Genomic DNA, 14301 nt, shown 5'->3' on the forward strand with positions numbered 1-14301 from the left:
ACTTCGGTGGAACAGGTTACACCCTTGAGGTCAGGGGTAACTACCATGCCTCCCCACCAGGTTTAAGTAAGTTATAGCCGTGGTAACTGGTTTAGAGGTGGGCATGTAACCACAGAGTGTTAATGAGATCCATTTGTTGATACTTCTAGGAAAGAGAGTATCACTCTTTTCCACAGTCTTGAAACTTGAGGAGATACAGAGCCTGAAGCTGTTACTGCCATTTTGCTACCAGTATAGGACTAGAGGCAGAAAAGAAAGATTGTGAGAAACCAAATATTTATGACATTTTTTAGGCTCCAACTCCAGCTGTGCCTGAAGCTTGATCTAGCCTACACTCTCAACTTAGATGAGCCAATAAATTCTTTTATTTTCGAATAAGCCAAGGAAGTACAAAATGTCACTTACAATAGAAAGAATGCTAAATTCTATGGGAGGATAAATGAAATGTAACCTATGTTTAAGGCCTTTAAAGAAAATGCCTTATATATCAAGATGATCAAAGGTTGACAAAAATTCTTATCATAATCATAAGAGATTATGAAAGCAGATAAAAATATCTCGAGAGCAGGAAAATAGATTAAAATACCAGAAGAGTTTCTATGTTATGAACTCCAATTTGTGAAACAGTCAGAAATAAATAGGAATATATTAAATTAGAATTAAAAATTATAGTCCCAGACTGCCTTAAAGTAATCTCTTTATTGTGACCAGAAATCTGGTTCCAAGGTTTTCTTGTTCTCTTTTGTCTTGAGCTTGTATCTTTCATGAGCCCTGAAATGGCAATTTTACAGATGCATGAATTATAATATTCATGATTTCCATGGCATTGTAATTGTACTCAGTAATTATAATTTTCATTGACACAAAAGTTACAGACTCCTGGGACTTGCTCAGTAGAACTTAAGACCGTTGCTAGGCACCTCACAAAAGTGATTTTCCTCTTTGTGGGAATTGAAGATTTTGACCTTGAATAACTTTTACCTTTGGAAGCGAAAATTTACTGACCTTGTCTTCTATGGACCCACTTATTTTTTTTATTTTAACTTCAGTATAGTTAGCATACAGTGTTATATTAATTGCAGGTGTACAATATAGTGATTCCACAATTCCATGCATCACCCAGCGCTCATCACCACAAGTGCACCCCTTAATCCTTATCACCTATTTCTCTCCTCTCCTCTAGCAAACATCAGTTTGTTCTCCATAGTTGAGGCTATTTCTTGGTTTGTCTCTCCCTTTTTTTTTCCTTTGTTTGTTTTATTTCTTACATTCCACATATGAGTGAAATCATATGGTACTTGTCTTTCTTTCTCTGATTTATTTCACTTAGCCTCATACTCTCTAGTTCCATCCATGTCATTGCAAATGGCAAGATTTCATTCGTTTTTATGAATGAATAATATTTCATTGTGTGTGTGTGTGTGCATGTGTGTGTATACACAAATATATATACCACATCTTCTTTATTCATTCAACTATCTATAGACATTTGGGTTGCTTCTATAATTTGGCTGTTACAAATAGTGCTGCTATAAACATAGGGGTGCATGTATCCCTTTGAATTAGTGTTTTTGTATTTTTAGGGTAAATACCCAGTAGTGTGATTACTGGCTCATAGGGTAGTTGGATTTTTAACTTTTTGAGGACCCTCCGTACTGTTTTCCACAGTGGCTGCACCAGTTTGCATTCCCACCAAAAGTGCAAGAGGGTTCCTTTTCCTCTACATCCTTGACAAAACCAGTTGTTCCTTGTGTTTTTTATTTTAGCCATTCTGACAGGTGTGAGGTGATACCTCATTGTAGTTTTGATTTGCATTTCCCTGATGATGAGCGATGTTGACCATCTTTTCATGTCTGTTAGCCGTCCATATACCTTCTCTGCAGAAATGTCTGTTCATGCCTTCTGACCATTTTCTAATTAGATTGGTTGTTTTTTGGGTGTTGAGTTATATAAGTTCTTCATATATTTTAGACACTAACCTTTTATCTTCTGTGGACCCATTTATTAAAAATTCACCAAAGTGTGGGGCTGCCATTACTCCAGAGAATGGATCCAGTTGAAGAAAATCTACAGACATCTACTGAGTACTCATTATATACAAGACAATGTGCTAGGCAGACTCAAAGGCTTAAGGCATGGTTCTTGTTCTCACAGAGCTTGGAAACTTGCGGCAGAGGTAGGACATATTCATGAAAAGTCAAATATCAATATAAAGGAATATATAATAAGTGATCAAAAGAACTGTGCAAACAATAAGAACTTAGATGCTGGAAGAGCAAGAAATCAGTGTGGGATGGAATGCCTTGAGGGCAGGTACAAGTGAATGGGCAGAAAAGAAGTAAAGAGCTCCTCAGGCACAAAGCTCTTCATAAACAAACAACCAGAGGGGGAAAGATGTTGACAGGTAACTGTATTATTATAGAACAGTCTGCTGGAGCAATGATTCTTACAGAGTTCAGTTGGGGAGAGGGGAGCTTGAAAAGACTGGAAGTCATTAAATGACAACCTACAAAATTTAAGCTACATCTTGTAGGAAATGAGACTGCTGAAGATTAAGTCAATGGAAGCGGACCATCTCTCCTCCTCAGTATCAAAGCCCTCATCGCTGGTAACATGACAGCCTGAACTTGGTTCGTGTGTGAAATAAACTTTGTGTTGATCAACACAGTGTAAAATTTCAAGTGAGAAATTGCAGAGGTAAGGACTGGGTCATGGGAAATTGGGGCATTGTATTGACAAAACTAGATTTGCACCTTAGGGTAGCTGCCATGTGGAAATGAGATTTAACAAGGATGAGACTAAAAGAAGCCCAGATACAAGGCCATTGCAAAGCCCTAGGCAAGAGTTCATGAAGGCCTGTCCTAAAGTGGTGATCATAGGATTGGGGAGGAGATAGGTTCAAGGGCTATTTAGAAGCCACATTGTTAGGACTTGATGATTATCACTGACGGTTAGGAGTGATGGGAAGGGAGGATTCTAGAATGACTCCCAGATTTCTGACCTGAGGGGATGAGGTTGTAAGTGGAACCATTAACCAGGATACAGGAAGGGGTAGCTTTGGGAAAGGAAAACATTGGGTTCAGTGTTGCATATTGTGTAATCCAGAACTTGCTGGCTGCAAGTCCTGGAAAGCCATGTCAAACTACCTTGGGCAACTTCATGGTTCATAAAGCCAGATGATGGAAAGGTATAGGTAGCAAAGACTTCACAACTAAATCTAAAATTATCAGGACTTGCTCTCTGTCATGCCCTCTCTCTCTCTTCTTTTCATTGCTCTCCCTCTCTGCTTGGCTTCTGCCTGTAGTGAGGGCTCATTCTCTCAAGGCCCTCCAAGTGGCAAGGGACATGTCTGCCAGCAGTCTGGAATGTAAAAAGAAAGAGACCTATAGCTTCCACTGCTGCATTGAAAAGCCCCAGGAAAGAGACACAAAGAAATAAAACAGTGAATTAAATGGTCTAAGTCTCTGGTCTTGAGGAATTATAGTCATAAAAACATAGAAACTTGAGGCCATCGCCAGTACCTCCAGAGGGCCGAATCCTGGCACATATTAAGAGTTCAATATATGCTTGTTAAATCAAAAGATGATTAAGGGCACTTTTCATGAGTAAAATCTTTCAATAAATAGTTTGGTTGCATACATTTTGTCTATTGCATAGATTAGAGCAAGGCAGTCCTCTTTCCCCACACCCAACTCATGTGCCAAAACGTTACATACACATAGGTGGAATTTTTGGATAGAAGGGCCAGTTTCTTTCTGCAGTCATACTCTACTCCCAATGCCTGTGACAGCTCCTTCCAGCTACAGGAGTCAGAATACATGTTATACCTCTCATCCAAAACTCCTTCCTCCCCACCATGACCACCACGGCTATCATCACCTTGAGATCTTGCCAACTCATGCTCCATAATATTATCTACCACATCTCCAGTTAGGAGAGAAGGCTCAAAGCCCTAGCAGAGCACTTCTAAAGACCATAAAACAAACTTTATCTCAGTAAAGGCTGGTTTCTCTTCATAATTGAGTTCCTGGATGGACACACTCAACAGTTACAAACAAAAACTAAAATCAGCTTCCAGATCTACGCAGTGTATCTTCAGTATTGGAGCACATGACACTCTTCACCTTTTGTCTGAATCTCAATATATTTATTTAGTTTTATTCTATTTTTATTTAGTTTTATTTGTGTAGGCTGTCAGTAACACTTACTGAGGGCTACTTTATTATGCATGATACCATACTAAACACCAAAGGATATATATAAAAGCAGCTAGGATTCCCCAGAGCACAATCAAAAGAGTGACAAGAACAGTAATTATTTGCTAAATCTAGATCAGACCCCTCCATCTCAGTCTCTGAATTCCAGTGTCCCTGAACCTCTTCTTTCTGATCCTAGGAGATCCCACACAGATTCATAAATGGCCATGATCATTTTTCTCCTACTTTATGGCAGCTTCCAGTTCATTCATCATTTTAAAAGGTTACCTGCTTTCCCTACTGTTACTATCACACTTCCTGTCATCACCAGGTGGGTGTGGCCTTGGCTATAGCTACACGTTTATTTTGTTCTGGATGAACAGTGGAATCACACACACACACACACACACACACACACACACACGTGATGTACTGTATTACCAGGCTACAAAATAACTCTACTCCCAGATTCCATCTCATGGAGTACTCTAAAGTTTTAGTTCTTTGTTCCACTTGCTTTTTATTATAACCCTCCTGTCAATGACTGGCACTTATCTGTAGAAACTACCTTCAAAGTATACCACAATTAAAATCTCTAGGAGCTGGGCCTTCACCCCTACCATCCCTAAGCCTCCTGCCTTCCTGCCTTAGCCATGGTCTTGTACCAAGTTCATACACACCCTCCCCCCATTCAGGTATGTTATTTTCCTTTTGGGTGCTCACTCTAAGGGGGCTCCTGGTTTCTCTAACAGCTCAGAAGTCTTGGGCCTGGAGTGGTGTAGAGTGGGCTATGCCCCCCAAAGGGGCCCACACCAGTCTGGATTCACAGCAAACAATTTAGGCCTCTGCCCCTGGGGTTCTCTCTACACAAAGACAATTTATGGTCAACTGTTTGGAGCTCAGAGCCATTTTCCTAAGGAAACAACAGAAAAGGAGTGTGTTGAGAGAGAGAGAGAGAACTCACAAAAGTCCATTTGACTCACTTATCTCATCTGGAGTTCTATATGTACTCCAGAACCTACCTAACAGTATAGCACAGTTCTACTGTCTCTATGGGAAAATGAGCTCTGAGTTCCAGCCGTGAACATACCTGTGTCTCTGGTATCAGCAGGGACAGGCCAGCATTCACCTTCCGCAGCCTGCCAACCCAATGGTAGGGAAACGCCAGAAGCCTAGAATGTTTTATTTTTAAGAAAGGGGTTGGGGTGAGGGGGACGCTGGGAGGAGGAACCAGACTGTAGAGGGAGGAGAGCTGGGGTGGAGGGTGGGAGAGCCCAGCAGCCTCTGGGTTTTAGGGTCTTCCAGAGACACAGGCTGCTTTCCTGAGCTTCTCCCCACAAGACACGCCTGGTCCCCACTACAGCATTGCTGCTATAGAGAGCTAGAGAGGGGGGAGTTCCAGTGCAAGAGTGCGTAGGAACTAAGGAAAATGTGTCTGCGGTCTGTGGGTTTCTAGGTGAGGTCAAATAAGGAGTTAAAAAAAAAAAAAACTTTTAAAAACTAAAGCTAGATTGATATTGTGATCAGTACTATGTTTGTTAAGGAGGTCAGATCAAATTTAATACCTATCCCGTAGCTTTCTGAATTATACAACCCACAGAAATACTTAACGTTTATAAGAACCCTTGGATGTGACCCTTTTGCAGACATGAGAGAACGTTTCACCTCTATGTCCAATCTCTCTCTCTTATTTACACTTTAATTAATACTTGGCTTCTGTGGAGTCAGGGTACATCTGCTTGCAAATAAAAAAATTTAAGTGTGGAGAAAACAAGCATGAGCCTCTATTTTATTTCCTTGGATCTGTTTGAAAGGCCAAGAAAAAAAAATGTTTCCCTAGGTTGTGGAGTAGGGAAAGGGGTACAAAAGGTTTCCATACAGTAGTCCCCCCTTATCTGCAGGGAATGGGTTCCAAGACCCCCGGTGAATGCCCGAAACCACAAATGATACTGAACCCTATATATGTTTTTCTATACGTACATATCTAGGGTGACGTCTTATTGATAAAGTAGGCACAGTACGAGATTAACAATAACTAGTAATAAAAAAAGAACCATTATAAATTGATGTAATGTAATAAAAGTTATGAGAATCTCTCTCCAAATACCTAATTGCCCTGTACTCACCCTACTTGTGATGATGTGAGATGAGAAAATGCCTCTGTGATGAGAAGTCGGGTGAAGGACGCAGGATTGTGACGTAGAGGTAGGTGACCACTGACCTTCTGACCCGTCGTCAGCAGGACCATCTGCCTCCAGTTGGCTGTTGATGGGGCAGAAACCAAGGAAAGAAAAACCGCAGACAAAGGGGGACTGCTGTATTTTTAATTGCTCCTGTTAGAAGGCTCAGAAAAGTAAAATTTAAATGACAATAGTAATATGTAAGCGAGTTTTTTTTACTGCAAGTATGGATGGATTTATTTATTTTTTTGTAGGTTTTTAAATTTGAATTCCAGTATAGTTAACATACAGTGTTATATTAGTTTCAGGTGCACAATATAGTGATTCAACACTTCCATTCATTACTCACTGCTCACCATGCTATGTGAGCTCTTTAGTCCCCATCACCTATTTCACCCATCACCCCACCCACTCAATGGACTTAACTAAGTGTTGTTTTCTCTTATTTAAGTCCACTTTTGTAGTCTACATTTTTTTTTTAAGTTTATTTATTTATTTTGAGAGAGAGCACGTGCAGAGGGAGGAGCAGAGGGGGGTGGTGGAGAGAGAGGAGAGAGAGAGAATCTCAAGCAGGCTCCACGCTGTCAGGGCAGAGCCCAATGCAGAGACTGATCCCAGGAACCAGGATCTCATGATCATCACCTGAGCTGAAATCAAGAGTCACGCTTAACTGACTGAACCACCCGGCATCCCTCTTGTTCTACATTTTAGATATTATGATGTCAAACTACTTTCACATGACCACATACCAGAAGTGAAAAAAAGAAAAAGGTGGCTTAGAAAATTTACCAGATTCAGGAAAGATTGGAACCGATGAGCTATTTTACATGCCAGAATCCTAGTAGCTTTGGTAATGGATTAACAGATTAATAGTTCCATAACTTCTTAGATTCAATCAATTCAACAATGTCTTCTGAGCCATTCTGTACTAAACAATGTAGTGTGTGACGTGGAGATAGACACACAAAAGCACACTGTGGGCCAAAAAGGCCCCATCACCTGTGGAGTTTCTATGTCTTTATTCAATTTACATGTATGACAAAGTAGAGATCTCTGTTTTACATGGAACCAACCCCCAAACCAAGTTGCCTCTTGCTTTCTGAAAGGAGAGAAGGGGTGGGAACCCAGGCGAGCTCTGGGAGATGGCTATTATTTGAATAGACTGAAAGGTCACTTTGGAGAGCCCAGGTAGGTCAAGCTCAGCCCTCACAAGAGACTGTGAAGAAACTGGCCTGCTTGAAGCAGGGAGGGGTGGGGGTGGGGGGGGAACAATTGGGAAGCAATGAAAGAGAGGAGATAGTGTTTGGAAAGATGGTCCTACCTGGGGTGTGGAGGTGGGTGGGAGGAAGGTCACTAATTGTGAGGTCACTGCCATCTCTAAGAGGGAGATGGGAGGGTCAGCACCGGTGTGGTAGCATGAAAATGAAGACAGGGGGCCTACAAAAGGCTTGTCAACAGAAATATTGATGTAATAGGCAGCTCATTAGACTAAGAAGGGGGCAATGCATTTACTTTTAAAGCTCTAACTTTGGGTCTTCTTTTTTCTCTTGAGCCATTTTCTCTCCACGTTTCTTTTTTTTATGTCTGTTTAAATTATAAAAGTGCACGTGTTTTACTTTGGAAAATGTGAAAAAATAAAGAAAAAATATAAAAAAGGCATTGAAAAGCACCTCTCCTCTCACCGCCCAGAGATGGTTTGAGATAACCGTTTTGGTGTATTTTTCCCAGCCTTGATTGGTGACTTTAAGAGTGATTATTAAATGAGGTGAGCTAGGTTGAGTACAAAGGTAAAACAGCTTGAGTTTCTCCGTCCTTGGCCCTTGGCCATGATGCAGGCAGAGCCACAGCTGTCCCGTCACTTTCAGACATCAGAACCCTTGCATGTGCAGAAGTGAAAAAGTCCCATGGGATCTACATCAAGGCAATGCTGCTTTCTCCCACCAGCCCAGGCCCTTCTGGACCTTGGGGACTGGGAGCTGAGAAGGAGGCAATGGCCTGGTCTTTCCTGCTCCTTGTCCCACCGCAGGGATCCCCCAGGAATTTCCCCATGCACTTACCCCAAATGTAAAACCAAGGCCTGGGTCCCACTGCTGCCCCCCACCCCTTTCTCTGCCCAGCCAATTTCTCACTTTCAGATACCTCCAGGGCAGCATCAGGCACAAGGGTCTGTGCCAAAAAGCACACTCTAACCCTATACATTCACCTCAGATCATTCCTTCTGAAAAAGAAAAAGGAAAGGAAAATTAAAGTACTAGGCTTCTTTAATTTTTCTTTTTCTTTCTAAAATTTATACTACATAATGCGAGACTGTATTTTCACCCCTTTCTTGAGAATGTGAGGATACTATTATCAATTATTTTCAGCTTTGGGCTTTGACAAAAAGTTCAATAGAAAAATTTCACTTCACATTCTAATACCTGTATAACAGGCACACACACACAAACACACACACACAATATAATATAATATAATATAATATAATATAATATAATATAATTAATATAATATTATATTATATAATAATAATAATAATTTGAACCACATCACATCATTTTACACCCTACTTGCTTTTCATTAGTATCATATGGTGAGTATTTCCCATGTCAAGGAAGTATTTTCCAAAAATGTGATTTTTATTGGCTCATAATTTTTATTATATGACTGTCCATTTTTCATTAATTATTCAACCATCACCCGATCAGACATTTACAATTAGGCTAATATAATTATCACTGCAATAAACATCCTTGCATGTAACCTTGTTCACATCTTTGATTATATCCTTAGGATAATTCCTAGGAGGAAAATGTTTCAATCAAAGGTTATGGAAATTTTTAAGGCTCTTGATACATAAAGCAGAGAAAACCCTTCAAGAAAAGTGGAATAACTACCCCCCCTTCTAAAATAATAATAATCATAAATCATAAATAAATTAAAAGGGTTCAGTCAGTTGAACATCCAACTTTGGCTCAGGTCATAATCTCACAGTTCATGAGTTCAAGCCCTGCATCAGACTCTCTGCTGTCAGTGAGGAGCTTGCTTCGGGTTCTCTGTCCCCCTCTCTCTCTGCCCCTCCCCCCCTCAAAAAATAAATTAAAAAAATAAATTTAAAAGAAAGATATGCTTGGGTGGCTCAGTCAGTTAAGCGTCCAACTCTTGATTTTGGCTCAGGTCATGATCTCACTGTTGTAAGACTGAGCCCCATGTTGAGTTCTGTGCCAGCACAGAGCCTGCTTGGGATTCTCTCTCTCCTTCTCTCTGCCCCTCCCTGGCTCACATCCAAGTGCTCTCTCTTTCTAATAAATAAATAAATAAATTAATTAATTAAAAAATTAAAGTGGAGGGGCGCCTGGGTGGCTCAGTCATTTGGGTGTCCGACTTCAGCTCAGGTCATGATCTCACAGCTTGTGAGTTCAAGCCCCATGTCGGCCTCTGTGCTGACAGCTCAGAGCCTGGAGCCTGCTTCTGATTCTGTGTCTCCCTCTCTCTCTCTCTACCCTCCTCAGCTCATGCTCTGTCTCAAAAATAAATAAACATTTAAAAAAAACTTAAAAATAAATAAATAAATAATTAATTAAAGTGGAATAACCCTCACACACCTTGTACCCAATCATTTTTACCATATTCTTCACCTTTGCAATCTGATTAGTGAAATAGCATATCGAATTGTTTTGATTTATATATATATATAAATATATTTATATTTATATTAAATTTATATATATTTATAATAAATAAATAAATATTTATTATAAATATTTATATTAAATTTATATATATATATAAATAATTAAGGCAGATTCTTACTTATTGACTCTTTCTATTTCTTCTTCTGCAAATGGTTCATGGCCTCTACTCATTTTTTTCTTGCAATGTTAGTATTTTCTTACTGATACGTAAACTCCATGTAATAAGAATAGTTACCGCTTTTTTTGGTCATGTTGTATTTATTGCAAGTGTTTCCCAATTTCTTTGATTTGATTTTGTTTAGCATACTCTGCCTTGCAGAACCTTTTAACTTTTGTTCAATCAAATCTGTTGGTATCTTTTTCATATAACATATAACCTATTCTATTTAAGAATAAAAAGAGGGTTATTAGAAGGATAGTAGTTAGCTCACAGAAACATACAAAGAGATCCTACAGAAATCAGGGCAACTCTGATTTTAGGAAATGAAACTAATCTCAACATCATCCAACCTGTAAGTCTGTTCTTCTGCTTCCCTCATTTCCTCTGGTCTCCATTTGGCTTCTTCTATGTCTACCCTCAGCTTTCTCCAGACTGATATCCTTTTAGCTTCTAAAAGAGAGGCCAAAATTACAAAGAATGAAATCTTGCCATTTGCAACTACGTGGATGGAACTAGAGGGTATTATACTAAGCGAAATTTGTCAAAGACAAATATCATATGACTTCACTCAGATGAGGACTTTAAGATACAAAATAGATGAACATAAAGGCAGGGAAGCAAAAATAATATAAAAACAGGGAGGAGGACAAAACATAAGAGACTCTTAAATATGGAGAATAAACAGAGGGTTACTGGAGGGGTTGTGGGAGGGGGGATGGGCTAAATGGGTAAGGATCATTAAGGAATCATTGTTACACTCTGTGCTAACTTGGATATAAATTTTTTTAAAAATAAATTAAAAATAAATAAGTAAATAAAAATAAAAGAGATGCCAAGAGGACTTATCTTCGGGTAGAAAATCCTAGAGAAGGACTCTGGCTGACTTAACCTTGTGAAAAGCTTACCTCCAGGCCAGTCCTTGTGCCAAGAAAATGAAGGACTCTGATTTGCCAGAAAAAGGATCTATCCAGAGAGAATAGGGCAGCTAACCTGAAACAGTGGGTTAGGACACTAAGCAAACAAAACAAAATAAAACAGAAACAAAAAAAATCAAGTGTCCATTAGACACTTTTCCTCAGTACTTTCTTTTACTAGTATGCTGCTTTTTTCATCCTGAAATCAAGAAATTTTTCTTCTGGATTTCATTTTTTATATGTGGCTCTATCTTCGCCAAATGCTTCATTCCTCCTCCTGATATTCACTTTATCATTTCCGCTGATGTGGCCATAGCCAGTATGGCTAGTTCAGGGCCCTGTGTCTTTCTATGTGGTCTAACAAGATCATGTTCCTGGTTCCCCCCACCTCTAACACATACACACACACACACACACACACACACACACACACACACGCTCCCCTTCCTCAGTTCATCCTGCACACCCTCACAAAATTGACATTCCCATAATATCACATCCATCCCTTTAATAATGTCATTTTCCTCTTCACAAGCCTCCCTGCCCCGCCCATTTACTAGAGAGGAAGTGACAGCTCATGTGACAATGAAAATGTTATTTTGTGCAGCCTTCACAACTCTGCTTGGTAGATAAAATCTCCATTGTATAGAAGGGAAACTGAGGCTCGGAAAAGTTAAATCACTAAGTAACATGTTGTTTGGATGTAGCGGACCTGGGACTGAATCTATGTTGCCTGAATCCTTATACAGAAAACCAAGCTCCTCACAGTGGATGGGCCTCAAAATAGAGTCTAAACACCTTAACCTTTTTCAAATTCCCAGCCTTTGCTTCCTTTTGTTGCCAAACCTCTATCCCTCACTTTAATCAAGCCTGTGTGTTTGTCTCCCAATGCCACCACCTCTACCCCCAAGCCTGACAGCTTCTCACCAGTGCTCTGCCTACTCCCCTGCCCCCCACTTTTCACCCTATTGAGAGTTCACCTTCCTTGAATCTCTGCTTAATTTTACTTATTCCATTAAGTCTCTCCTGATTATCTAAATAAATTGTAAAAACTTTAAAAAACAAGGCAGTGGGGGCGGGGAGCACCTGGGTGGCTCAGTAGGTTAAGCGTCCAACTCTTGGTTTTGGCTCAGGTCATGATCTCACAGTTCATCAATTCAAGCCCTGCCAGTGCAGAGCCCTGATTAGAATTCTCTCCCTCTCTCTCTCTCTCTCTCTCGCTCTCGCTCTCGCTCTCGCTCTCGCTCTCGCTCTCTCTCTCTCTCTCTCTGCCCCTCCCCCACTCGCATGCTCTGCATCTCTCTGTCTCTCAAAATAAATAAATAAATAAACAAATAAGTAACTTTTTTAAAAAGGTCTTTCCTGATTATCTCACAAAAATAGTTTTTTCAAAATGCCTAAAATATGCTTCTCTGATATCCATTTAATTACTATTGTCTTTTATGCCCATGTAATGTTTTAACTTTTGACCATCTTGCAAGCTAGATTGTGAGCCTCTTGAGATCAAGTCTATGCCTTATACATCTTTGTATTTCCACATGCTTAGTCCAAGGCCTTGTAAGAAGAAATTAGCCAATACATGTTGGTCCATGTCTGTTTCCTTCAACCCGCTGTATTGGGAGATGTAAGAATTCTTCAAGATTTTCCCCCTCTTGGCAAAATATTAGTTCCATGTTAAGCCTTTCAAACCTTTGGCCTTTCCTATTAGGATGAGTGATTTTCATGAGTGAAGATAATATCAACTGTAAAATCCTGAGATTGTAGATAAATATATTGGGAAAATTTCACTAGCATATATGCAGTTTACCTCCTCGTAAACATGCAAAGGGAACTTGCTCCTACATTCCAGAATATGGGAGGTGTTACTGATACATCTTAATAATAGTTCATAGCATCTAAAGAGATAGGAAACTACTTTTAAAGGACATTACATTAAATTTTTTATCCCTTACTACTCACTTTCTAGTAGATTTTACAATATTATTTTTTATAAGAAATTACCAGTTATGGGGAGACACAGTGTTTTTGAGGAATGTGGAGAAATCGGCTAAAGATTGTTTTATTTGGGAGGTTCAGAGCATCCGTTTCAATTGGCATTGCTTTGAAAATTGCAAGAAACTTTGGCGATGACAAATGTTTACAATTTGCATCCACATTGTTACTAACACAATAGCCTGTTAAATCCCTTGCCATGAATAAGAGCAGACTGCAGGCCATCCACATGACTTACCAAGGGGGAAACAGACATTATTCACAAATTTTAATTGCTCCTATGGCACCAACAGTCTGAAAACGAAACATAAAAACGTAGCCTTGGGGAAGTTTTGCTGTGCAATGACTTTAGTGCAAACCTGACCACAGGGACCAGTGCCTCTATCACAATTATGCAGGGACCAGAATAAAATAAGTTTATCGTTTCAACCCAAGTCCTAGGGGACATTTGGCATATTTTAAAACTCATCCTATCCACTGCAAACTCAAAAACTCCTACACTTGACCCAAAATAAAGAAATCAGAGATTACATTGATATGGAAGGTGTATTTCATGTTCATCCCTAAGGGGAGTTCCTCCTGATCAAGGTCCAAACATTCTACTAAATACAGGAAGAAAAAAATGCTTCCATATACTCCTTATCTAGAGAAATTAACCCTCTAGTATTGCAAAATGAATATCAAATTTGCGTCCAAAAGTTGAGTTATTGTAAAAGATAATTTTAAGAACAATTTTTAAGAAAAAATTAATCATCAAAAAACTTTAAGAAGAATGAAAGTATTAGGAGGCTTTTTGTTTTTGTTTCTGTTTCTTCCCAACAAAGAGTCATTCATATTCCCTCAAGGACCACCGTCCTGTGGGAGAGGGCTTAGCAGACACTGACAATTAAGTGCTAAGTGTGAGAGAAACCAGCCAATAGGCTGCCTGGAAAATTAGGCTGATCTACCTCCCTAAAAACAAGACTTAGAGGGTTGCAAAGCTGACGAGGGGAATAACCAGCAGGGATGATGAGAAACACCAAGTCAGAGAAGAGCCACAAAAGAGGCTACCAATGATCCTGAAATCCAAAAATATGTGTCCCAAACCTGATCTGGCTGCAGCTCTCGCTGCTGATGGAATCACCATCGTTCTGATTGCCACGATCGTCAAAACCACAGACCCAGCTGGCC

General features: G+C 39.7%; 1 long non-coding RNA gene across 2 annotated transcripts; it reads right to left on the reverse strand.

Moving 5' to 3' along the window:
* Positions 1 to 683: 683 nt before the first annotated feature.
* Positions 684 to 12384, reverse strand: LOC125914592 (uncharacterized). 2 transcript variants are annotated; one of them, XR_007455359.1, is made up of 6 exons: positions 12226 to 12384; positions 11131 to 11215; positions 10576 to 10675; positions 8516 to 8594; positions 6323 to 6458; positions 684 to 771 (listed from the first exon to the last, which is right to left on the reverse strand). It is a non-coding gene; the product is annotated as an uncharacterized LOC125914592 (long non-coding RNA). The 2 variants fall into 2 exon arrangements; XR_007455358.1 differs by lacking the exon at positions 8516 to 8594.
* Between the last annotated feature and the right edge of the window lie 1917 nt (positions 12385 to 14301).

This window comes from Panthera uncia (assembly GCF_023721935.1).
Source record: "Panthera uncia isolate 11264 chromosome D3 unlocalized genomic scaffold, Puncia_PCG_1.0 HiC_scaffold_8, whole genome shotgun sequence".
NCBI classification, from domain to species: domain Eukaryota; kingdom Metazoa; phylum Chordata; class Mammalia; order Carnivora; family Felidae; genus Panthera; species Panthera uncia.